This window comes from Protopterus annectens, chromosome 3.part1 (assembly GCF_019279795.1).
Source record: "Protopterus annectens isolate FY-2018-M chromosome 3.part1, PAN1.0, whole genome shotgun sequence".
In the NCBI taxonomy this organism is placed as follows: domain Eukaryota; kingdom Metazoa; phylum Chordata; order Ceratodontiformes; family Protopteridae; genus Protopterus; species Protopterus annectens.
In genome coordinates, this window is record NC_056732.1 from 1,742,219,811 (window position 1) to 1,742,247,303 (window position 27,493).

A 27,493-nucleotide genomic window follows, 5' to 3' on the forward strand; every position below is an offset into this window, starting at 1 on the left:
TTGCACTTTCTGTTAGTGGACTAACAGGGCATATCCATTTTTTCTTCCATAAATTAATGGGAGCAAATTCTTATATACGGCATGCTTTAAATACTACAGTATTGCCATACATTTCCTGTACCCACCCCAAAAACAAATATAATATACACATCTCGCAAAAGACCTAATGCTTCCTTTAATGTTATCAGTAGTTGCTATGTCTGGCAAGTAGTTAGCTTTAGTTATCTATACTATGCTACCCTCCCCCAAAAAAGTTGGTATCAAAATTATATTATTCTTATTATATTGTAACAGTATGTTGTGATTCATATCTCTCAAATGTCTAGAATGTTGTAGAATGTACAGATTTTTGTCTCATATTTTTGGTCTGTCACTGAAAAAATTGCCATTTTCTGATAAGTCATTGAGGACTGAAAAAATCATTAAATAATCAGTCTTTTGAGCTACAGATTCATATCCTTCAGAAAATGCATGATAACGACTTTCCAAGTTTAGAAGAGCAATATTTAAAATCTGTTGCTTAATTTGATATCTTCCTTCCCTTGTTACTTTGGCTTTGTCCAAAATTAGTTTGGTAAGAGGATGACAAATGTTGTAATATAAATTTTTTGCACTTTTTAAGTTGATTTGCTTCATAATAAAGTAGAAACTATCTAAAAAATCAAGAAGTAGAAGTAATTATAAAGTGAAATTGGGACTTTCCATAAGGGAAATCCGAAAATTTACACTGAAAGGTTATAACCAGAAGCATACAGTGTTTCATCCACACACACACACACACACACACACACACACACACACACACACACACACACACACACACACACACACACACAAAGTCCATGGAAACTTGGTCTGTACTTCATAAAGATTTACGTTACCAATAAGGCATAGACCTGAGGTGCTACTTATCTTTATCAAATAAAGAGGAATGTTTATGAAATGAAGATCATTTAAGGCTTGCAGTATGTGTTTGAATATCAGCTGGAATGTATGTACAAGTCCTTTTATACATTATGTGCCTGGCGGCAAATGATCTGATGTGATTGTACCCTCTGAGATCTCAAAACTGTACAGTGCCACCAAAGTGACTGCCCTGGTCCTGGCAAAAAATGTATTTTTTGAATGTTCTTTAAGCTGACCCTATACATCCTCATCTGATCACTTAGTGCACAAACTTTGAAAGCTGTTCTAAATGTGTGTGTGTGTGTGTGTGTGTGTGTGTGTGTGTGTGTGTGTGTGTGTGTGTGTGTGTGTGTATACATATGCACACAAACATATGACAACAGAAGAAACTACATTACAGCAACAGCAGGGACATAACGGTACACTTTTCTGAAAGGAAATAACATGGAAGTGGTTATTTAACTCAATAGCACTTTTTGATAGTTTATACCAACTGTAAAATGGTGACTTCTCTTCTCTGTCTTACTCATTATCTGTGACTGTCATCACTGACCAGTGATAACAGGAGCAAATCATGTACACTATTAGTTTAGAAAATACAGTAAGAAAAAATAGTGTATATGATTTTTTTCAGATACTCTAACCTGGAACATTTTAACTCTATAAATGTATAAGCACATCAATCAATACATTTGCTTCAACATCGGTAATAGACTGGAGATTAATGTGGAAACCCCAGTTTTCAAGACTCCACTGCATAGTTCTGTAGCATCACTTTTTCAGGAACAATTCCCTCTTCACACGCACATCAACACACACCATAAAGAATACTACCTCTACCCAATCCTACACCCCTACAATCTCTGAAGGGACAGCTTTCTTTATGTGACATCATATCCCAGTATTTACACACCATATTTATATATGACATATATATTTATTTATGTATATTTATGTAACATACACACATAAAATATTTCACATTATCCACATTTGTTTTGTTTTTTTTTCTGATTTAATATGACAGATCTCTTGCAAACACATAGTGAACAGGCCCCACACAATGACTCTGATTTCCTTTACTGTTTAGCCTCCCACTACTGCCCCCAGATACACCACAATCCTGGACTGTGTCAATGCCCACAGCAGTAAAACATACAATCAAATCTGAAGAGCCATCCTCCAGGAGTTAAAAACTATGGAGAAACCAGAAATTGACAATAACTTAAACATTAGAAATCTATTACATTCAAGGAAGAAACTAGCTGCAAGATACTTAAAAGTTAAGTTAAACATACCCAACATAGAGCGCCAAATGCAGTACTCTCACCTGCACTGCTTTGCTGCCATATTTTTCAAGCCCTTTTTCAGAAAATTAAAAATACCATGGGTCACAGAACAGTGTTTATCCGTTGGTCACTTGCAAATTGCAGCAGTTGCTGTAATGATGGAATAACAGGATAACCTGAACGATCAGCTCTGCACTTTCGGATGAGGCTGGAGTGAAAAGGTGCATTCTTTTTTCACAAAGTAATTTGCTTAGTAAATCCTCAATGTGTCACCAATATGCACCTTAACTCAAGTACAAAGTAGATGTACCTTTCACTCAAACAGTCAAAAAACAAAAGTAAGTTGAAATGGAAAAATGTACCATTTTGGCAGTATATTTTTCTGAGATCAACAAAAGAACAGTGCAGTTCATTTTCTTTTCCATGGATGTACAAGAGCAACATGGGGCAGGGCACGGCCCTGCATCCATGCCAATCTGTTACTGTAAGCTACCACCAACTCAGGCAGAAGGGACATTGGTTTAGCATGTCATATGAAGGGTTGCACACTTAGGAGTGCAGCACCTTCCTATGCTATAGTGGACACAGTAATGTCTCATCTTACGATATAATTTTCATGTGCGCGCCGCATCAGAAAGGCTTCCATGGTAGTTCTGTTCCTGAAACTGTATTGAACTACAAAGCATTTTTACTCACAGACTTCTGCTGCCACTCTCTTCATTATTTCACCCCTAGATTTCCTGAAACTGACTCAAGACCTTCAGAATGAATGGTAGGTTTTAATGTAGTCCAGGTTAACAAACAATCCTCCTCATATATAGTAACTGTCACTATTTGGTGGCCAGATACTGCTCCCCCACATCAGTAAATCCAACAATACAGATGATGACAGTCTATTCTCAAACTATGTCACCAAATCGTGGAATATCATACTGCTGTCTCTAAACACAGAGCATTGCAGACATTTTAAACAGAAGCTAAAGTAACCCCTGCAGAATCACTGGCTCTGACGTTGCACTAACCCTGGATAAATACTCTTAGAATGAACCATAATTCCTCACTTCTTCCTACCCTTCAACTACTTCCCTCTTATCTCTTTCTCATAACCCTTCTTTGTACTCTTATCCTCTGCAAATAACTGCCTATTGCGCCCCCCCACTTTCTCATTCACTCATCCTTCTTACATTCCCTTACATAATCTTTCCCATTCATCCCCTTCTTTATTGTACTTTCAGTCACTTCTAGCCCTCCTTCCTTTCTGTTCAGTCTTTAGTCTACTACACCAGCTGCAGATTAGCAAAAGAAAAAAGCATAAAGGATGATGCATTTCTGCAACTTTGTTTATTTTTTGTCTTTATCATGACACTGCTTTCTGAAGTATACAATGCTACTGATCCACTGAAATGTATGTCTGCATATATACATTGCTACTGGTTTACTGAATTTTTTATCTGTATATTAAATTATGCTCATCATACTCCTTTGTTCAAAACAATAATCTGTATCTGTGCTTTATTGTATTATCTGCAATGACTAAATTACTGTGCAGACTTTTCAAAATACTATTAAATGAATTTTCTAATCCAGGTCTAAACATTTGCAAAATGTCGTTATCCACTAGACTATGTATACACTTGCAAAATACTGTTTGTTTCTACACTATTTATTAGACTATATATACACTTGCAAAATGTTTTTTTTTCTAAACTATGTATAAACTTTATCTAGTGTGTATCATTTGGAGTTTTTCTCCCTGGCCCTGCAATGGAAAGGGGAACACTGTGCCCTGTTCGAATTTCCCGGTCAACAAATCCAATAAATAAATACATACATATAAATTAAATAAAACATTCAACTTCATTTTTAGTATCTATAGCTTCTGACTCAGACTGGGACATTTCCTTCTCTCCTTACCATCTTAATTCATTCAGTCTCCTCAAGGGACAGGAAATGTATGGGAAGCTCAGTGCTCTGGCCAATTTTCCCCCATGATATTAACACCCCCTTTTTGTCTCACATGAATCTAGTGTATAACCAATAAGACTAAGCCAGTCAATATAAAGTACATAAAGCAAATACATAAAACTGTTTAACACAAAATCAGCCCTTTAGCAACTGAGTTCGCTCCCACCAATGAAATACATTGAGAAATGAACATGTAACAGGGTATAACAACTATCTAAGCCCCTTTTTATTTGTAACTCTATTTTTTATCCCATATAGCTATTAATTTCTATTTCTTTGGCCCCATACCACCAGCACTGATTATCCAACTAACACATTGAATTCCCTGTATTAGGAGTGGTGAGATCCTCCCATTTCCATTTCAACAGTTGGTTGACACCCCCCACAAGAGGTGAAAATATCTTGAACTTGGTATTAACCAACATGGGCAACCACTGCAGCATCCCTACAGTGTCAACATCCCTGGTACGATCCAACCACAAGGCAGTCACATTCGAAGTCACCATCTTCCCTGACTCCCCCCTAGCTAGGGTCAGACAAAAAATACTTCTCGAAAGCTGATTACAACCTCCTGAGGAAAGGAATAAACAGCTTCACAGCCCCATCCCCCTCCACAGGAACTGGCACATATGTACAAACCTACACCAAAGTACTATATGAGCATTTATATAGCTGCATGGAATCAGGAATACCAGACAGGACAAAATCCTCCTCCTCAAGGAAGAGTAAACCTGTCTGGTGGACATCTACAATAAATAAACTATAATAAAAGGAAAAAAATGCTGTCCAGGACCAATAAGGAGCAAGTATCTAACTGGAAGTAATCTCTCTTTAGCCTGAACAAGCAAATAAGAGCACTAGTAAATTCCTCCAAAGCAAACTTCGAGTCCAAACTGGCCACATCTACTAAAAACAATCATAAGGCTTTCTTCACATATGTCCACAATCTCAAGGGAAGCACCTAGATCTGCTCAGAACTGGTGGTCAAGGACAACACATACAGAAACCCTGTAGATAAGCTGGCAGAGGGGTTTAGTGAAAACTTCACTCCTCTGTTCCCCTCCTAAGTAAAACAAAACATCCCCTGTACCTGCCCCCCTACCCTTATCTCTAGGGAGCAAGTCATCACTGCTCTCTCAAAGGCAAAAAATACACCTTCCATGGGACCCGATAACATCCCAGGCTGCATCCTACATGAACTGAAGTCACCAAGGCCATAGACGAGGGGAAGACTGTGCACACTGCCTACCTTGACCTGGCCAAGGCCATGCAATACTATTCCCTTCCCCACTCAGGTGTAATAGATAAACTGTTTCAACTAGGCATCAATCCATATGTTACCAGATGAGTAGCAAACTAGCTCACTGATAGAACCCACCTAATCAAAACAGGGAAAGCCACATCAAGTAGTAGACCTGTAGCAGGCGGTGTACCCCTGGGATCAGTCTTGGGGCCTCTGCTGTTTGGGATATACTTCTCAGAGGTGCAGGTCAAATCTAGTGGGCTATGGCTGACCAGGTTTGTTGATGACTACAAGTTGGGTGCTGTCATCAATTCCCCTAGTGATGTGGGCATCTTCCAAGAGGGTCTCACCCAAACAAATGACTGGTGCCAGAAATATGGCCTCAAACTGAATGCCAAAAAATGCATCATCATCCCTTTTGGGGAAAATGACATCCCCACAAATTATCACATTGATAATAAGGCACTAAGCATGCAATCAGTTGTGAGGGACTTGGGCACCCAGGTTGATAGCAAACTGACTTTTGACTACCATATTGCCTCCATTGTACGGAACTCTTTCTACATGGCCCACCTCATTATTAAGGGTATCTCATCCAGGGACAAAGTGGTCATAACATCCCTGTATTCTTCCCTTATAAGACCCATTATTGAGTACAATGCCCCTTTCGGCATGTACCTCACAAAGCACATGCAGCAGCTGGAGAGACCACAGAGGTTCCTCACCCGGAGAATCCAGCGCCTCAGACATCTACCCTACACAGATAGGCTAAAATCCCTGTCCCTCTACTCAGTCTCCTACAGACTCCTCAGAGGTGACCTCTGTCTGGCATACAAAGCAATCTCAGACCCCATCCTGTTAGGACTGCTGCATATCTGCAAGTCAAGCTCCACTTGAGTAACCTGCATGCATGACCTCAGCCTGATCTGTGACATCAATAGGACTTGTTGACAGGACAGATTTGTGTTCCAGAGACTCTCCCTTTTGTGGATAGGCTCCCTCTCCACATAAAGCAGAGTAGCTCATTAAACCTTTTTAAGCACAACCTAGATAACTGGATGGGGAACAGAAAATACACCCATGAGATTCCACCTGTGTCCCTGATGGACAGTGGCATAGGGTGGTGACTTGTTGGAACATGGCCTAAATTCTTGGCTAGGCTTGTAAGGGCCTCAAGTCTAATAGCCTAGTAACTTCCTATGATCCTATGAACAAGAGGACTGTTCTCTCCAGGAAGAAAATGTCCTTATATTCATATCAGAGTTACGAGTCCCAGCTGGGGTGGTGTGAGTAATGTTGTCATGTACATCAATGCATGAGTTGTCAGTCCCCCCCCCCATTGCCAAGCATTTATCAACATTCTCATAACCACACAATCACTCACTGATCTCCCCTGAAGAATGCTGTGGTAATGTGCAACCTCACCCTCCGCTATGAGAGCGTGCTGGCAATGGATACTCCTTTCTTCTTCACTTAGCTCCTCCAGATAACTATTCATTTCTTCAGCGATGTGGGGATTGAAGGCAACCTACTTTTTCTAGAATGCTAACAAATGATAGGAATTACATTGCTAAACTTCTTCAGTTCAGAAATGAATATGCAAGTATAGTATCTTCCAGGACATATTTTGCTCATTTCCCTAAGGGAATTCCTGTATCAGTTTATTGAAGGGGATTTAAGAAACAGCTTAATTTCTAGCTGGTTTAACCAGATTCTTGGTCTTACTGTTTTTTCTCATGTTTCTTCAACAGAATCCATGGGGTATTTAATAGAAAAATAACACATTTAACTATAACCCCAAAAATGAGACATAATAAGTAAATAAATAAATAAATGAGAAATAAGTTTATTGTCCTATTTACTCCTAAGAGCTCTTTCCATGTTATTACCATCACTGTGGTGTAATAAAACCCTAACTAAGTCCTAGGTAACCTTGGTTTGATCAGCAGTTTAGGCATCTAAGGCACTGGTAGGGAGGAATGGATGTGCCCATTCTAGGTGAAGGACATTAATCTAGGCATTCCCTCTGGAGAGGCATGGTCCATAGAGTGGAGGTGCCCCAGATGTAAAACAGGTAAATGTGGGGAAGGGGGGACCAAGGGGTAAGTCATGAATGAAAAAAATCTCCAATGGAATCAGTCAATAGCATGAATCCCCACAACACCCTTATGTTCTCTGCTGGACCCAGCCTTAGAATATAAACTAGGGACTGTAAGAGACACTAGTAGACTAGTTGATGGGCAGGGCATTAGGGTAACCATAAAGAATGAAACAGAAGCGGAACAAAAAAAGAATTGTTTCCATGTTCATACTAAAATAGAAGAAAAATGGGAAAAAATTCAGTATGGTATCTGTTAGAAAGTATTTAATGCCACCATTTCAGAAAGGCTGCAACAGCTGCTAATGCCTGGAAGCGTGGGGCAGCCAAAGTCAGGGAACCCAACTGTCATCTAGTGGGGGTGGTATATTTTTGTACTTTATGGCCTAATAGTTCCCTGATTACTGACATGCAAAAGCACCAGAGCCACAGATATACATCTTCTTCTCCAAAGTGTTGGTGTACTTCCACAAATTTATGATGAAGGCTACTGTGAACACAGCTTGACAGAGTCATTAAGCACACATCCCTGGCAGAGATGCTGGGTGCTATACAGTCATTTTCCAGTAGGTGTCAGCACTTTAGTTGAATGGACCACCCCATTAACCCTAGGGACAAGCAAGCCATCAGTTTCTTTTACCCATCTCAGCCCACTCTTCTCATGCTTGTGTCACTAGTCAATCCTGGGATGACTGAGTCTCACTCTGGGTTTTATTCCAATGAGCCATCAAGCCAGCAAGGTCTCAGCTATGTTTTGGCATCTAACCTTTTGTGTTGGTATTCTCAGTCATACAGTTTTGTAATCTTTTTGCTTACTTAAATTGTGCTGTTTTGAATAAGATGTAATCTTGCTTGTATTTAACCAGCAAAGTCTTCAGATTGAAGGTGCTCCCATATCATGTTTGTTATTCTCATGTTGGGTCCTGCACATAGCACAGTGGTATACTTTGTAAGTATTAAATAAAAACATATACAGACAGAAAATGGTAACAGAAGACAAACATCCAAATTGAATGGGGGAGGGTGTTTAAGAATATGAAGACTAAGCACCATAACATTAATGGAGTTTGAAAGACAATTAAGAGGAAATTTTATGGTCTACAATACAAGGAGCCTAGGAAAGGAAATAAGTGACTCGCAGGCAGTATTAGGAAAGAAACTTCAAAAATAATGCAAGAATGCAGAATGTAGCAAATATGCTTAACACGTACTACTACTACTACTACTAGCTATTTGTTAACCAGGTAGGCCCTGTTGATACTCAGCTGCTTTTCAAGAGTGAATCAGGAGCAATATCTGGTTAAGTGACTTGCTCCAGTTTACGCAGCAGGCAAATAAGGGCTGAGGAAATTAAATCTTGTACCGCAGGAGCTATAACTCACATGTTTAACCCTTTGTGGTAACTGCCAGACAGTTATGATCACATCCAAAAAGATCTTACAAGGTACCAGCCATACAGAAGAAGGAGAAGGTATATGACTGGAAGAGTGGTAAACTACATGAAACAAAAACTGAATTCTTGTTGGATGACTGCTGCAGGGCAAGCTATCCAGCAGTGTGATCCTTGGCTCTAGATGACTGTCACTGCTGAAGTGACCCCTGACCCCATATGTAAAATGAGAAAAGGGGTTGTGGATGGATGGAAGGATGAACATTGAGTAATGAGAAAGCAAAAGACATTGACAGAATCGATATGATGTTAGAAGAAGTTGCCATAAAGAGAGCAAAGCAGTGGTGGGGTGGAATAATATGCAAATCAACTAGATGCTGTTGAAGAGAAAGACCTTAAATTAAAATTGAGAATCAAACAAAGAAAATGATGATGGAATTGGGAGGGTGGCCTAATTGTTAAGGTGTTTGCCTTACAAACACAAGGTGCAGGGTTTGAGTCTCACAAGGGATAATTGGCTAAGCTTAAAATGACTCACAAGGGCAGTTAGCTTAGTACTAATCTATGAATTTATCAGGAAAGATACAAGTCTCATATGTTATAAAGGCATTTGCTTGGAAAGAGGCCTTAGTGAAGATCTTTTTGGATGTGATCATAATTAATCAAATGGTATGGGAGAACTAATGTCTTGAATATAGTAATCAGAATGGTTCACTATAACAGCAGGAAAAAATAATGATTTCAGACTGGATATTTTGGAACTCAAGCTGGTAGATATAAGATGATAATTGGTAGGGTTAAGGGTTTCATAACTTGATGGTATGTAAAATGCTCAGTGACAAGCACTGGAGTTGCATTACAAACTAATATTGGATGGAATAAATGACGGTACTATAAAGAGGACAATCAGAAGAGACAGTCTATTTGAATGAGCAGTATTGTACTAAGTATGATAAGATCTTAGAGGAGAGGATACTTAAAAAGTGATGGGATAAGACAGTAAAATGATGTGTGGAGAAGCAAGGAACAATGCAACTAGTACAGTGATGAAGGCCAAAGTGGAAGAAGGGAATGCCACATGGAGGGGGTTAAGGAAACATACAGGTTTTCCAGATAGGTGAAAAATCAAGTAATAAGAGTGCTGGAGAAAGTTGGGGTGGTGGTGAGGATCAAACTAAGTGGGCTGAAGCAATGAACATGTTCTTGTAAGAGTGAGGGGTCAAATTTTGGAAGGCCTTTCCGTGCACCAGACAGGGATGATTGGGAATATGACAGAACTATGGAAATAGGAGGATAACAGTAGGGTAGGACTAAGAGGGGTTAGCTTGCACAGACTGTATGAATTATTACCTACAGTGCCGAAAGTGGTGTGGGAAATAATGGATGCTCCAATAACCACAATGACAACATGTTTGCTTGTTCTGGAGAGATTCCACTGGTTTGGTGAAATGTATTAGTAGAAACTTTATGTAAGGCAGGATCCAAGGAATTTTAAGTCAGTAAGCTTTACATCAACCCTATGGTAAAAAAAATGAATAAATAAAATTATATCTAAATTAGTCTGGCTAAATGTCTGTCAAAATTGGCTATTGTGGGAGACCTATCATGGGTTTCCCAAAGGGAGATCATATCAGTTGTATGACTGATAACAGCAGAACTTGACAGAAGAACGTCAGTGAATGTGGTATTCCTAAAATGTACAATTTCTTTGACATAATTAGACTAATAAGACTGATATAAAAATTGGAGGAATTGGAACAGGCCTGGATATAATAGGTAGATCAAAACCTATGAAACAATGAACCATGGTGCAGAACACTGAACAATTAAACAAACAAAAAGTTCTACTGTGATGCAAGCACAACAGGAGGCTTGGCGACTGGTTTTAATTAAGCGCGTTTGTTCTTTTATTCCAAATAAAAACTTCTTCAGAACTAAAACCACTTTGCACACCAAGATTTAAAACTGGTGCCAATAAAATCACATGATCATCAGAAACCAATCATTTAACCCTTAACTAATGGTTAAACTTCATAAAGTAACAATGTTAAAAAATACATACAAAAATTTGCAACAATATTGAAAAAGATTGAATGGGCATGCCTTTGTTGAAGTTTGGGCATCGGGCTGGCAACTCGACACCATAAAAAGAACAACTGCCAATCATTAGCGGACCAGAGTTCCGCTGTGGCGACCCCTAACCGGGAAAAGCCAAAAGACAAACAACAACAACAACAGCATTGAAAAAGATACAAAAAGATTTGGCACTAGAAATGTTGAATCAACAAATATATTACCTTCCAAAGTGTTTTAAGCATTTAAAACTTTTGTGGTAGCAAGAAACATTTAATATTAATAGACTCATTTAACCTTGGTATTTTGTCTGCATGCAACCTCATCTGCAACTGTGTTTTGTGGCATTCAAGTACAACATTATGATTCCCCAAGGTATCTTTGAGACTGACAGCATGTAAAACAAAACAAAAAAATAAAATTTCCTAATGTCTGAACAATTTAAGGAATGTTTGGCTAGTGAATTACTTACATCTTTATTTTAATCCCTAGGGTGTGCTCATAAGTTTGTCTTGATAGTTTTCTAATCATTTTGCTCTTTTAGTACCCTGGGCAGGAATCACAGATAGCTAAATAAACAGCACCATGTGAATTACAGTGATATCTGCCCTTAGCCCATAAAGTTAAATCTAGTGTTTTCACGTATACACTAGAGGTGTTACTGATAAATCTACAATGTTTACATCTTGCACTTTTGTACGTCCCTGAATTGCCATGTGTTCCTAAAGATGTGGTAAGAGGGATTTTCTAAAATGGATTTTACATTATTAATTCTCTTATAGGTAAAGGACAGGCACTCTCTAAGCACTTTAACCAGCTCCCAATTATCAAAAATAATCTTCCCAATTGTCTTTTAAAGTATTCCTTATCAAAGACATGGAAAAGGAATAGGGAGTGGGAATGCACCCCTGTACCATGTGTTAGAGGAAAGATTTGAAACAAATCCATCCTTAATAACTGCAGATGTCTCATGCAAACTTTTATTTAATATGGGTTTAGCTTTGTCTAACCTCAGTAGGTTGACTTCTCTAATAATGTTGGATAACCAGTTGGTGTCATAACCATTTTTGAGAAAAATACATTTTAAATGTTCAGCTTCCTTCACAAATGTATCCTCATCACTGTTAAGCCTACTTACCTAATAAATTGGCTCTTAACCACCCCTTTCTTCAAGTGAAAGGGATGTTGACTCTTCCTGTGTAAATAATGATTTACAAAAGGGTCTTTTCTAAAAATCTTACTCACAAACCTTTCACTTCCCTCTTCTAGAGAAACAGTGATGTTTAGAAAATTAATTTTCCAAAACCACTTAAATAAATGAATTTTAAAAAAGTGGTACTAAGGTTTACAAATTGAAACAACTGGTTAAATTCATTCTCCATACCTTTCCACAATAAAACTAAATAATCGATAAACCTTCTGTAAAACACAACATTTTCAAACGAAAAGTGGGACTTAAAATGTGCCTGTTCTCATCATGCCATCACCACGTTTGCAAACACGGGGACTACTCTTGCCCCCATTGCAACTCCTGTTTTTTTTTGTTTAAAATGTTTGCCTTTGAACACAAAGAAGCTGTTATGTAATACAGCCTCAAGCAGTACACAAATTGTGTTGATAAAGCTATTTTCAAAGTCAGTAAACCTGGTTAAATAACTTCTCACAAAATCTATACAAGTGTAAATGTCTTGCTGGATGCTGGTGTATAAAGAGACAACATTCATAGAGATGAAGGCACATCAATTTTCCTTTATGTTGATTTCACTTAATTCCAAAAGGTGCCATGAGTCTCTTAAATAAACTTTAGACTTTTGTACCAGTGAATTCAATAAATGGTCTAAAACACAGAAATCTTTGTAGGTATTTTTTAACATTGTTACTTTAAGAAGTTTAACCATTTAGCTAAGGGTTAAATGATTGGTTTCTGGTGATCATGTGATTTTATTGGTACCATCTTTAAATCTTGGTGTGGCAAAGTGGTTTTAATTGTGAAGAAGTTTTTATATGGAATAAATAAATGAAAGGGCTTAATTAAAACCATGGTCCGAACCTCCTGTTGTGCTTGCATCTCATTAGAAATTTTTGTTTGTTAGATCAAAACCTAGTTATCCATAAGGAAACAAAGGTAATAGGGATAAACTGAAAGGAGAAGTCAGCAGTGTAGGGATGTGATGTCAGTTATTTCTGGGGCCATTGCTGTTTAATATATCTATGGCCAATAGCATGTTTATTTTTTTACTGATGATACCAGCACAACTTTCTCTTAAGTGATTACGTGTAGCATGAAAAGAAAGTCATGTAAATATGTATGCTTTTTGTACTGCAAATAAGTAATTACTTGAAAGGAATGTTATGTTACATATGTAGGTTATTACAATTTATTTATTTTATTTTACATTTACTGAGCGGGATAGTCTGACTGGATTCATGTCATTTTTCAGCGGAGGCCTGGGGAGAAAAGCTCCATACATACATACATGCATACATACATACATACAAAAACTATTTATATATACATGTATATCATGTTATACAGTTGCCATGCAGTTGTACATACATTAAAAGGATAAAAACATTGCTCAGTCACATAAAGTTAATATAGAGCTGTTAAAATATTAACTTATAATTAAGATACAGTCTCATTGTGGCAAGAAGTCCTTGTTAGGCATGCAGTTGAGGGGGAAGAAGTAAGTTGGGAGTAGAGCAAGGACATAGCCATTGTGTTCTAAAGTATTGTATAAGACTTTTCTTGAATTGAGACAACAAGAGTTCTGAAGTTAGGTCAGCAGGAAGTGAATTCCATGATTTGCCAACAGAGTTGGCAAACAAAGATTCCCCAGCTGAGTTGTTAGTTTTGAAAGTGTGAACTAATTTTGTTGGCTGATCTAAATGTCTTGAGGTTATGGTAGTGGGTGATGAGGTTATTAAGTACAGGCATATTTTTGGATTGGTAGAGAATCTTTTGGGCAACTACTAGTTGGTTGACCTAAAGTAGGTTAGGTAACTCAAGCCACCCTAGAAGATTAATTGAACTAATTGAAAAAATTCATTGAAAAAAAAAATTAAGGCTAAGACAGTGGTGTGTTCTGTTGGTTGTATCAGTGGCAAATCTAGCAATGTGATTATAGTAGCTTGAGAGTTTGTTCAGGTTGATTTTACTCAAGTCTGTGAATAAGGGGGCGGGATAGAGGAGGGTGGAGAGTAGGTGTGTACGGGCAATAACAGTCCTAGCTAGGGGAATTAGGACGGGTTTAATCTTGTATAGTGAGCCACTTTTTTATTGACTGCTTTAATTGTATGGTTAATATGCAAGTCAAACTGAAGATTATTGTCAACTATTATACCTAGTAGCTTGGTAGAGGGATCTGGAGAAATATTGGTACTGTTGTTAGATTTTATGGTAAAGGTTGGTATGGTGGATCTATGAGTTGGGGAGAACAGCAGCAGTTTAGTTTTGTTTGGATTTAATAAGAGATGTAGATTAAGAAGCCAATTTTCAACTGTATTAAAAGCATTTTGGGATAAAGTCTGCAGCTCTGTTGGGGAGGTGGCCGAGCATATAAGAGTCGAATCATCCGCATATTGAATATAGGTTGCATTGGGGATGACCTTGTGCAGGTCATTAATAAATATAGAAAATATTAAGGGTCCTAAAATGGAGCTCTGCTGTACTCTGAGGTTTATAGGTTGAAAGATAGACAGGTAGTCCTTCCAGAGGACTGCCTGTTGTCTACCACTCAGATAAGATTGGAAACATTTGATTGCCTAGGTGTCTAGGGAAATGGCTTCTAGTTTTGTATAAGTAAGTGATGGTTTACCATGTCAAAGGCCTTGGAAAGCTCTAGAAAGAGGGCTGAGGGAAGTTTATTATTATTTCGGTTTTGATTTATGACATTAGAGAAGGAGAGAAGGGCAGTGGTGGTACTACGGTGTGGTCTAAAACCATGTTGAGAGTTTGTTAGAAAAATGTTTGTGATAAGATAGTTCAGAATTTGTTTATGGATGCATTTCTCCATAATTTTGGCTAGTGGTGACAGAATAGCTATGGGTCTGTAATTAGAGAGTTCAGTGAAGGTACCCCCTTTATGGAGCGGGATTACATAGGATATCTTCCAGATGGAGGGAATGAAGGCTTCAGAAAGAGTTCGATTGATCAGGATAGAGATCAGGTAAGCTACAGCATTGGCTGCTTTTTGTAAATACTCTGCAGGGAGGAGATCTGCAGATAAGGTAGTAGGTTTTAGTTTCTTAATTAGTGTTTGGATAAATGATGTGGAGACTGGTTGAAAGTTAAATGTGGGTTGAGAACTGGGTATAGTAATAATTAGGTTTAGGCAACTAGTGGATAACTGACTAGCTAGATGTTGGATAGTTTCAGTGAAGAAGCTGATAAAGGTATTGGCAACCTCTGCTGGAGGATTTTGGTTAGTAGTTGAGGGGGTAGGGGTGGTGGATTGTCCTGGATGGAGAAGCTTATTTATGCCTGTCCAAAACTTTTGTGGTTTGTTTTGGTGTTTCTCTTGTAGATGGCAATAATAGTTTTTTTTGTCAGTAATAACAGATTTTTTTGTATCATTCCTTAGCTGTCTATATATAAATTGATCTGTAGAGGCTTTTGTGGTCCGCCAAGATGCCCAAGCCTTGTTTCTAAGTGAGATTTTTTGTCTGGTTTCAACTGACAGCCATGGGGCAGCTTTTGTTTTAATTCTAATAGAACATGCTGGTGCGTAGGTATCAAGGATGGCTAGGAATTTGCTATTAAAGTATTTTACAGCTTCTTCTATTGGGAGGTGTTTAAGTAAGGGCCAATTACATAGTTTGAGTTCATTTTGGAAATTAGTAGGGTTAAAGTTTTTATTGTTCCTAATTGTTTTATAAGTGGGTTGGTTGGGGATATCAGCCTTTTGCCTGATTATATAGGTTAGAAAGTGATCACTTATATCATCAGGCATTGTCCCAGCTTTGTACATGTGGGGATGACTGTTAACTAATACCCATTCTAGGGTACTTTCTTTATTGTTGGGTTTACTTATCCTAGTGGGAGAGGTTATAACCTGAGTGAATCCATATAGGTTTACATGATGTATAGGGGGTTCTGAGGAAAAAGTGTTCCAGTCTATGTTCAAGTCACCAAGAACAATGGTTTCTTGGGGGTAGTTACTTGACAGCCAGCATAGTAAATCTTCCAGAATTTTTATGGTATTACCTGGGGGAATGTAGACACACACAATATTTATACATTTGTTTTTATTAATATGCAGCTTAGTCATAATTATTTCAGCCTTTTCAACTTCTGATGACTGTGGGGCATCATTGGTCATCCCTAGCATGGTTTTATATAGTACAGCTACCCCTCCACCCTTCCTGGTGGTACAGTCTAGTCTTCATATATTGTAACCTGGTGGTATAACTTGATTTTTGATTGGGATATGGTGCTTGCATGCTCCCATTTTATTGACATGTGGAACTTTTCTCCCCGGACCTCTGAAAAGGAGCTCACATGCTCAGTCAAACTATGTAAAATAAAAATAAATTAAATAAATACCAAGGACAGGACAAGAATGAGGGATGGTGGACAAGTTTTGAGAAGTGTTTAAGTGAGGCTGATGGAGTTGACAGAGAAAAGGCAGCTGAGTTGCAGTGCAGGAAAGTGCAAAATGATGCACTTTGGCTATCATAAGCTTAAAGCAAAGCATACAGAATGGGAAGGTATTGACAAACATTCATGAAAAAAGGACCCAGGATCATTATCATTTGTAAAATGCATCTCCTGGACCAAAGTAAGTAAGCAAACCTATGGGCGGCTTGAGGAGCAGAATCTAGGGATAGTGAAATCGTACCCCATCATGCAAAGCTTTGAGGAGGTTGTACTTGGAATAATGTTTACATTTTTGGAGAGAAGACTTAAAAAATGTAAGTGCTGGAGAAAGTGCAAAGTAGGTTAGGAAACTGATAAAGTGACTGGGCAAGGTGTCATATGAATGAAACTTGCAGCGGTAGGGCATGTTCATGTTGGAGAAGAGGAATATGATGTTGACTCATAAAACACTGAAGGGAACTTTGAAAGAGCTAAAGCATAAGAGAAGGTATGGCAGTACAGGGTATAAATAGCTGATGGAAATGCCTTAAAATGGGAATGCAAGAGTATTATTTCATATACAGGATGGCAAGTTAAATAGTAGGTTAGCTGAGGAGATATGTTACTAAGAACAACAGCTAACATTAAATTACCAAACAGTTAATAAAAAAATGTGACTGAGATAGGGCAGCATACCACAGACTTAAAGAGTCTGTTGATGCCTTTCTGACAGAATAATCATATAGCATGTGTTACTTTCATTACATTTTATAGGTTCATAGGGTCATAGGTAGGTACTAGGCTATCAACCAAAGGGCCTACGTAAGCCTAGCCAACAAGGTTCCCTGGCTTATGCTACCCAAGAAAGTTAATTTCCTGTGCCCCTGTTGAGCAGAGCCACAGACATGATCCCCAGGGTGTATTTCCTATTTCCCATCCACTCATCAAGATTTTTCTTGAAGAGTGCTAATGAGGAGCTTTGCTTGACATAGATGGGTAGCTTGTTCCAGAGTATGGGAAGTCTCTGGGACAGGACTCTATCCCTCCAGCATGTCCTGTTTATTGTGGTGACAAGGTTTATGTCCCTAGAGCATGTAGCTCAGAGGGATTTGGATTTCTTTAGTTGTAGCATGTCCAACAGCTCTGGGTTTAACATAGCTTTATATGTTAGGCAGAGATCTCCTCAGAGTAGGCGATATGCTACAGAATAAATCTGGATTTTTTTGAGACAGTCAGTCTAAGGCATCTGTTTGAGGCCAGTAATCCTCTTTGTGAGGTACTTCTGTGGCCTTTCCAGCTGCTGCAGATGTCTTGTGAGGTACATTCCAAAAGGGGCATTATACTCTATATTGGGTCTAATGAGTGCCGACTCACGGAAACAGATAGCTGGTGCCAGAGCCATGGCCTGAAGTTAAACGCCAAAAAATGTATAGTCATACCCTTCGGGAAAAACAAGGTAACCCCAAGCTACCATATAGGTGGCAATCCACTAAGCACAGAAGAGGTTATCAGGGACCTGGGGACCCAGGTTGACAGTGGCCTTTCTTTTGACACTCACGTTGCCAAAGTGGTTAGAAAGACCTTCTACATTGCCCACCTGATCATGAAGGGATTCACATCCAGTGATCTAGTGAGGTCATTGTTCCCCTGTACTCTTCACTTATCAGACCAATGATCGAGTACAATGCCCCATTCGGGATGTATCTCACCCGACATCTGCAGCAATTGGAGAGACCCCAAAAGTTCCTCACCAAAAGGATAAAGGGACTCCAAAATCTGTCATATGCTGCCAGATTGAAGAAACTCCAGCTCTATTCAGTCGCATACTGTCTGCTCAGAGGTGACATGTGCCTGACATACAAGGCCATGTCCAACCCGGAATTAATGGACATGCTCCACCTCAAAAAATCTAAATCCACCAAAACCACTAGAGCAAACGACTTAAACCTTAGCACGGATATAAATAGGACATGCTGGAGGGATAGATTTATCACCAGAGACTCCTATGCTGTGGAATAAAATCCCAGTCCATGTGAGGCAGAGCACCTCGCTGGCTCTGTTCAAGAGAAATCTTGACCTGTGGATGGGAGATCGTAGGTGTACCCCGGGAATCATCTCTGTGTCACTGCTGGACAGAGGCACAACAAACTAATGGGCACAGTATTTTTTCATATAAGGGGTGGCGTAAGCCACAAAACTTTGGGCTAGGCTTATAAATGCCTTAGGGCAGATAGCCTAGTATAAACCTATGAACCTATGAACCTATGAGTAGAAAGGAACAATGACCTCTTTTTTCCTGGATGAGAACCCTTTTGTGATGAGGTGTGCCACATAGAAGAATTTCCTGACTACTGTGGCAATGTGATTATCAAAGGAGAGACTACTGTCCACCTGGGTCCCAAGGTGTCTTATCACACATCTGGCGTTAGGTAGATTGCCGTTTATGTGGTAGTTCATGGGTACAGAGTTTTTACCAAAGGGGATGACAAAGCACTTTTTGGCATTAAGTTTGATGCCATGCCTCTGTCACCAGGCATCTGTCTCAGTGAAGCCTTTCTGTAGGATGTCCACATCATTTGGAGACTCGACTATGGCTCCTAGTTTGCAGTCATCTATGAACTTAGTTAGCCAGAGGCCTTCTGTGTTAGCCTGTACTTCAGAGAAGTAGATAGCAAACAGGAGAGGTCTCAGGACTGAACCCTGTTGTACTCTACTTGTCACTGGTTTGAAGTCAGATTTGGAGTCTGCAACTTTTACAGTGCGGGTTCTGTCAGTGAGCCAGTTGGCAACCCATTTTGTGACGTAGGGATTTATACCTAGTTTAGTGAGTTTAGCTATAATTCCAGAATGGGGGATGGAGTCGAAAGCCTTGGCGAGGTCAAGATAGGCTGTGTGAACCACCTTACCCTCGTCTACGGCTTTGGTGACTACCTCAAAGAAGTCGATCAGGTTCAGAAGGCATGATCTGCCTTTCAGAAACCTGAACTAGGTGGGGTCCAGAGTTTGGAGGTTACCAATGTCTTTGTTTATGAGTTCCATGATGATACGTTCCTTGGCCTTGCAAACCAGACTCATCAGGCTAATAGGGCAATAGTTCCCAGGATCAGTGGTGGCTACCCCTTTGTGGAGTGGGATAACTGTTGCTGTGCGCCATTCAGTGGACAGAAAGTCTGACGTGAAACTATGACTGAACATGGTGCTTAGGTGGGGAGCCAGTTCGTTCTGAAGTTCATGTAAAATGCAGCTTGGGATGTTGTCCGGTCCTATGGATGCTGTGTTTTTGGTTTTAGAGAGTGCAGCTTTTACCTGCATAGATGTGATTACAGGGACTGTGCATTCTTCCTGTTTAGATATGGGCCCTTTAGGGGTTGGGGGGGGGTATAGTTATCCCTGAACCTATCTGCCAGGATGTTGGGAATATCAGTTGGTTCTGTAATTTTTGTGCCATTGTGGTGTAACTCAGAGCAGATCTGGGTGTTGCCATTGAGATTCTTGACATAACTATAGAATGCTTTGTGGTTACCCTTAGAATCAGTGGCAATTTTGTTTTCATAGCAAGCTTTGGAGGATCTTATAAGGGATCTCAGCTTCTTACTGAGGCTGACCAGGGAGCTCCTCCACTCATGAGATTTTACTCTCTTTTAGAACAATTTCTTTCTTCTGTTGTAGAGTTTGTTTATGGCAGGGGACCACCAGATTGGCTTCCTTTTTTTGGAGGATAGCGTCTTGGTTCTGTTTGGGATAGCACAATCCATGCATTCGTGTAAGTGCTTATAGAGTGCATTTGTGTAGGATTCAGCAGTCGTAACTGTATTGTCCATCTGCATGGGTGTGATGAAGTTCGCCACTTCTGTCTTAAGAATCATGAAGTTGGCTTTGGAGAAATTTTTTACTGTGGTTTCCTTAAGTGTGGGTGGGGGTGGGATGTGGATATCTAGGGTGATTAGCTTATGATCGGATCTGACCAACGAGGAGTTGACTTCAAGTGTGGAACACCGGTCACTCAAGTTGATAATGATTAGGTCTAGGATATTGTTGCCCCTGGTGGGGGTGTGGATAAGTTGATACAGGGCATTGGAATTTATGAATTCCAGAATGCGTTGAGTGAAGGAGTTGGTACATAAGTAGTTTTCCCAGTTAATGGTGGGGTAGTTGAAATTACCCATTATTAGGGTGTTTGATTGAACCCTAATATTTTCCAGTATATCAAAAAAAGAGGAGTGGGAATCTTCGGGCATGGTGGGGCATCTGTAGCAAGCTACAATATGGATTGCAGTTTTGCTCAGAGTTAGTTGCACTTGGATAATCTTGGATGCATTATGCTGCACAACTAGCCTGAAGGTGTAGATATCCTTAATGAATATGGACACACCTCCGCCTTTGGTGTTCTGGTCCAGGTTATATGGCCGAAAAATGTGGTATGAGTTATAGCCTGGTAATGCAGGGGTGCTCTCTAGAGCCTTGAACCAGGTCTCAGTCACTGCACAGATATCAATGTTCTCCATTTTAACGAGTGCCTCGAGTGAGTGCATTTTGAGATTTAGACTTCTAGCATTGAGTAGCATTACCCTCAGTTTTTGCTTGCCTGTTCCTGTTACAGTGGTGAATTTCTCATTTGAACCTTGCCTAAAAAAGGCACTATAGGGGTGGCAGGACCCTTAGCCAGTATCCGGAATCCCAGGGGTGACAGGTTTAGGCCATCTTTGGCAAAGCATCATGGTCTGTTGACCATGTCGTCCCAGGCAGACAGTTATTGGATCCCCTTAGAATGACACCAGAAGCTTAGCCAATTGTTGAAGTCAATCATTTTGTCCTTGTACTGCGGTATTATTCTGGGTGGTGGCAGGCTGCTACTCATGGCTAGGGTCATACCTGCCTGGGCTACAAGACTGGAGAGCTCGTCCATGTCTCTTTTCATGTAGTCCAGGGAGGTACATCTCAGGTCATTCACACCAACATGGACAATGACGTTTCACTGACAAAATATGTAGTTACCAGGGCGAAACGTATTTGATCGTCTTTACTATTCTGTTACTATTCTGTTTACTCATCCTAAAATGTTAAACATTATCATTTTTTATATTAAGAAGTATAACTCAGAAATGAAAAAAGTACAAAATAATTATTTTCTGTTGAGGACAATACCCTGCCCCCTCTTGTGGTGGCTTGGTCCCCAACAACCCTTTACTTATATATAACAACTCCAACTTTCACAACAGTGGAGAAAAGTGAAAAGTCCCATTGGAATAATATCTTCTCCTTGAGTAATGGAAGACAGTGCTTTCGGCATATTGTAATAAAAGGCAATTGCACTGAAGCCACTCACATCTGCTACACTCAGAGTATAAAAATGCCCATCAGATGCGCAGTGAAAATAAAATGTTAACAAAATATAATTAATTGCATGCCACCTAGTCGAGATGCAAATACAGAAAAAAGTGCCACATACCACAGTAACTCTTTTTGCAACAGAGGATGCTCCATTCTACACCCCCCATGAGGACCTCTGTTTCTTTATCTGTGATAACTAGGTCTGAGGTCAAACAAACCTTGAAAAAAAGCAAAAACACAAGGCAGCACTGAACAAAATGGCTTTACATTGTTTACTAAATAAAAAAAATGTTAACACTGGGCATAGCCAAGCAGGTTTGCCAGTCAAGAAGAGCAAAGAGTAAAGTATTCATTTACTGTTCCATTATGAGAAAATGAACTATGCAGTAGGACTCCAAAAATGCATCTTTTGTTTCAGATGATTTTTCCCTTGAGGGGAAAATTGTAAAATATTTCATTATAGTGTCCTATCCAAAACTGAAAAAGTAGATTCCACTAAAAAGATATTTATGAAGTGGTGCCCTGTACAAATGTATTTCAAAGCAAGTATTTAGAAAAATGAGTAAACATTAATATAAAGAAAGTAAAAGTAAGGCTCCACAGTGCATGGTATTAAAAGGATATATTATCTGAAATGTTTCAAAAAATGTTTAGGTCCCTTCATCTTAAGTAAACACAATTCAAGATGGTGCAAAACCATAAATTCTTAAAAATGACCTTCATTAGACTAAATCTGTTCTTTTGGTAAATATGTACTGTAGCAATGCTGCAATGTGTGAGGCATTTATGACACCAAGCAGTACCAGGCAGTAAGCCTTGCTTGAAAGCTTCTTCACTTAAAGCCAGTCTCTATTATGGAGGAACGAATGATGTTTATTAATTAGCCTGTATTTTTCTGTAGAACAATAGTCTATGTTCTTCCAGTTAATACATAGCAGTTTCTAGGAGAAAGATGACAATCTGACCTGCTCTGACCAGATCTCATCAGTTGTCAGTTATCTAACCTGCAATTAAAAACAGACTGCTGTTCTGTGTTTTTATTTGTCAGTGTGTGTGTGTATGAGATTGTACATGAGAGAGAAAGAGAGAGAGGGAGAGAGAAACATGAGAGGACTGTGAAACTAGGAGAGAGAGAACAAAAATGAAAGACAGTGAGAGACAGTACCAAACGGGCTGCCGAATTTGCTAGCATGGACTGTACCACCACAACAGATGGTTTATTTATTAACCTCACACCCACACTGACGCAGCATGCAGCAGTGACACATTCACACACAGCTCGGGAGGACTAAACAGGAGCTACAGTTCAGAAATTCATTAAAAGGTAAGAAGCTAACAAATCAATTTCTCTGCTGCCTGTGTATACATGACCTCAGCTGTAACTTGCCTCTTGAGAGTAGAATAATAGGGAAACATATTTTCAAAGCATTGTGTATGCATTATGTGTGAAGTCGAAGACAAGAAGCACTTGTAATACTGGGTAGACAGCTGACTTCATGTCATTTGTAGCGTGGTATTTTAGCCTAATGCTGTAGTGACAGCACATGTGGAAAATATTTCCTTCTGACCTATGTTATGCAGGCTTGAGACTCGGTCTTTTGCTGATAGAATGTACTCACTCCATGGGACTGCTGTGTACACAGGTGTAAAATAGTTAATTTGCTAGAACTGTACTGAAAGCAAACTGCAAGCAGAAATGCTTGTAATGTTACTTGTTTATTGAGGAAATTAAGGTAACAAAAAACTTGCAGGAATTCTGTTGATAGTTCAATACAGCAAGGATTAGTTAAGTTTACACACGCCCTTCAGTCTACCAGCATTAATTTTTTTCAATGCACACCAAAGCCAGACAAAAACAGAATTTTACATTTTAAGTATGTGCAAGACTTGGCAGGTGTAGTCTGACATGACTGCTACCCAGAAGGTTACTAATCTAAAGGTCAGTGATGTTAAATATGTTAGCAGTATAATAGAAGTTCCAAACTTGTATCAGGAAGTGAGAGGCTGGATTTGGATTAATCAAGCAAACGTGGAATTATGTTATGTCACAGAAAAATCACTAATTACCACTTAGTATGATCAGTGGATCCTGACCTTACACGTATAAAGCTTTCTGAAGTATTTTGACATGCTTTAAACATAAAAAGAGAAATACTTTCACTACTGATATATAGCATGTACAGAGCGGAATTGCTAAAATATCTGTTTGAAGGAAAGGGTATTTAATACTAGTGAATCCAAGGTTCTGATGTAGTGAAGGCTGCCGGTCTTTTCATATGAAATACATCAGTGATGGAAAACATGTCAAGTGGGCTCTTTCTGTTATATGTACACAAAATTAAAAGTACCGTATAAGGGAATTGTGAGAAGTGAAGTTAGCAAGCCAGGGCTAGATGGAAAGTTTACATAAACAAGTTTGTGAAGAGCATGTGAAACAAGTGATTGTTTTCATTAATGAGATGTAGCAATGTTTCCATGGGTAACAGAGATAAATAAAGCACCATAGTTCATTTACTATTATCATAAAAATATAAACAGAAGGCTGTAGCAGTGATATTTAACAAGACATACATGCTGAACAGGTTCCTTCTTAGATCCTCTTCTATCAGAGGAGACAAATTAATGGCAGAGACAACATATATATATATATATATATATATATATATATATATATATATATATATATATATATATAGTTCCCCTTTATAATCTCGAAATACTGAAAGCTCGAATTTCAGTATCTCGAAACTATAAAGTCGAACGGCCCACAATCCCGAAACACACAAACACGAAAAATACATTCCTGAACATACATAAACCATACACCACACAACACGCACACCATTCACACACACACACACACACACACACACACACACACACACACACACACACACACACACACACACATACATACACAAACACATCCAACACTCACACTCATACTTTCACCTCCCTACCCTAATCCACACACACAACTTACAGTAGCACTCACACACACTCACTTACCTTCACTTACATAAAACATCCCGGCCAAACACTTCCCGTCCCATTGCTGTACTGCATAAGCGTGGATTTGAGATATTCAAATTCGCGCTTATGCATTTTCGACATTTTTCATTTTCGCCTTTATGGTCCAGAGATACTGACTTTCGAGCTTTCAGTATTTCGGGATTGTAAAGGGGAACTATATATATATATATATATATATATATATATATATATATATATATATATATAAACAATCTGGTGTACCAGTCAACCAACATGTTTTGGGAGGTAGGAGGAAACTTGAGAGGAAACTAACATACCTGGAAAAAACTGACACAGACATGGACTGACAGTCAGGACTGAAATACAGACCCTGGAACTTTTAGATAAAAATGTTAATATTAAGCCATTGCGTAGTCAGACATAATTGATATGCTGCAGGGTTTCTTCTTGCATTTTAGTCCTCCAGTAAACTTGCTTACAACATAAATACAGGTGTGTTACAAATGTTGTTCACTTGCATATGCATTCATGTAAATTAAATCATTCAGAGGCTTACAAAGGGCAACATGTATCATTAGTAACTGTTTGGCATGGTCATCTTTTTAAATGTAGTTTTTAATAGGTTTAGTATTTATCTAATTATTGCAAATCTAAGTCACATTAATTTAATTGAATATAAAACAAATACTTTTTACCACAGTTATATGCCATGTTACTTGTTGAATTGTGGGAACTTTGCAAGCTCCTTTTGTATTTGTATGTGGCATTAAATAATTTAAAATGCTTTAGGTGCCCCTACTATAGAAATCAATAGCAGTTTTTCTGCAGTGATGGCTGTACTGGGTGCTGCTGATGTGAGCATTTGCTGAACTGGCAGTTCTAAGTTTGAAGTAGTAATGCTTGCAGGAATATAATGCAATAGCATTCCTATAACAAACAGATTACTGTTAAAGAATGCTGCCGCGTTGTCCTAGATGTATCATAAAGCTGTGTTTCCCCCTTCCTCTCATTATTCATTATTTGTTTATTATTATTTACATTTTGTTGACTGGATTAGCCCTAGTGGATGGTGCCAGATTTTACTGGCAGAAAAAACAGTAGCACAGCAAGAAGGATATGAACAGTTTCTTCTTTTATCACAAAGACACTAGTTACCAGACTCTGTGCATTATAGGACACATGGGTTCATAAAATTACAGTACTGGTTTACATGGACACAATATATGCAGGTATAGCTTTGCATATAATTTATATCATCATCTCTTCCTTCCAAGGAGAGAGAGAGAGAGAAAACCCTCTCTCTAAAACTATTGTAGTAGGATTATGGTCTACTGCTGATGCACATATCTAATACTCTTAAATGCTACTAACTGAGTGCACTAAGACATTTTACAAATACTAGACAAGTAATTATTCTTGAAATAGCAGCAGTTCATGCAGACATTACTTTTTGTCAACAATATAGTAACCCATTTCACATGATAGAAAAGTAACTCAGTCACTTATCTGCCCTCATTATTTGCTGCAGCCTCGATGGCTGACTGCAGTATAAACTTCATCACAGCTTCAAGTTCTTGGAAAAGAACTAGAACCATGGAAGGAAAATGATTAGACATTTAATTAAATGGAAGAAAATTGCTTCCATTCTCTATTTGCAAAACAGTCTGGTAGAATTAGGTACAATCACACTCAGATTAACAGTGCATGGACTGCAGACCTATACTCTCTATTCAGGACTTTCATCCTTATATCAGATGGAGGGTTGTGGTTGAGCCTGCAAGGAATTGGGATCACTCTGATTGGCTATGTACTTTATCACTGTTAGCTCAGACACCTGGAGACAAGTCTCAGGAACTTGGCATTCATCTTGTGACTCATCTGGTGCTTATATATGTCTCCAGTTGTGTCTGTCTATGCAGACACCTTTAGTTTGTTCCGTGGATGATCTCAGATCATATATTATTTTTTGTGCTGCAGTACGAACTGCCTCCCACTTTCTCCCTGCTCGAATTTAAGGTACACTTATGGTTGGATGATCCTCTGGTTGTTTTATATTACTGACTCATACAAAGTAGTCTTTGATTGTAGTTTGGATTCTAGCATTGACATGCCGGTCCTTATCTTCCAACCATTAGCTGAGAACTTCTAACTCTAGCAGCACTGCATGGAGCAGTTTGGGTCAAAGTGAGAGCTGTGTGAGGATGTGGTTATCTGAAGATCTTTTTAGAAGTTTAGACTGACTACTCAATAGCTCCATTTGATTGAGGATAGGGAGGACTTGACATTGTAGGAATGAAACCATCAATGCCAGCAAACTTACAGACTATGTAATCAGTTCAATGGGCATTCCTTACCTTTTTGAACCTTGATATGTTTCTTTAGCTAGTGGAGGTTGATATGTGCAATTTCTCATTGTTGTGAGAGCATTACTCCACTGCTATTCACTGCTTTTAACTTTCATATTCAAAAAAATGCCACAAAAACTAGTAATAAAAGTACTAGGAAGAAGAGGAAGGGTAAATCAAGAATCAGACACTAAATTTTAAATGATGTAAGTGCTTTTGTCCATATTTATTAAAACAAACTTCTTCAGAGAACAAGAGCAAAGTAAAGAACCCAGTTTAAA

The 27,493-nt window shown here is 38.8% G+C and overlaps 1 protein-coding gene across 2 annotated transcripts in view; it reads left to right on the forward strand.

The window, feature by feature from the left end:
- Window positions 1-27,493, forward strand: part of ARHGEF37 (Rho guanine nucleotide exchange factor 37) — a 1,079,989-nt gene that overhangs the window by 29,896 nt on the left and 1,022,600 nt on the right. Inside the window, exon 1 of one of the 2 annotated variants that reach the window (XM_044067740.1) lies at window positions 22,988-23,197. The exons of the other annotated variant lie outside the window; for it this stretch is intronic. The gene's annotated coding sequence lies outside the window, so the exon portion shown is untranslated. Of the gene's footprint in view, window positions 1-22,987; window positions 23,198-27,493 lie in introns of those variants that run through there. 2 annotated transcript variants of the gene reach the window in all.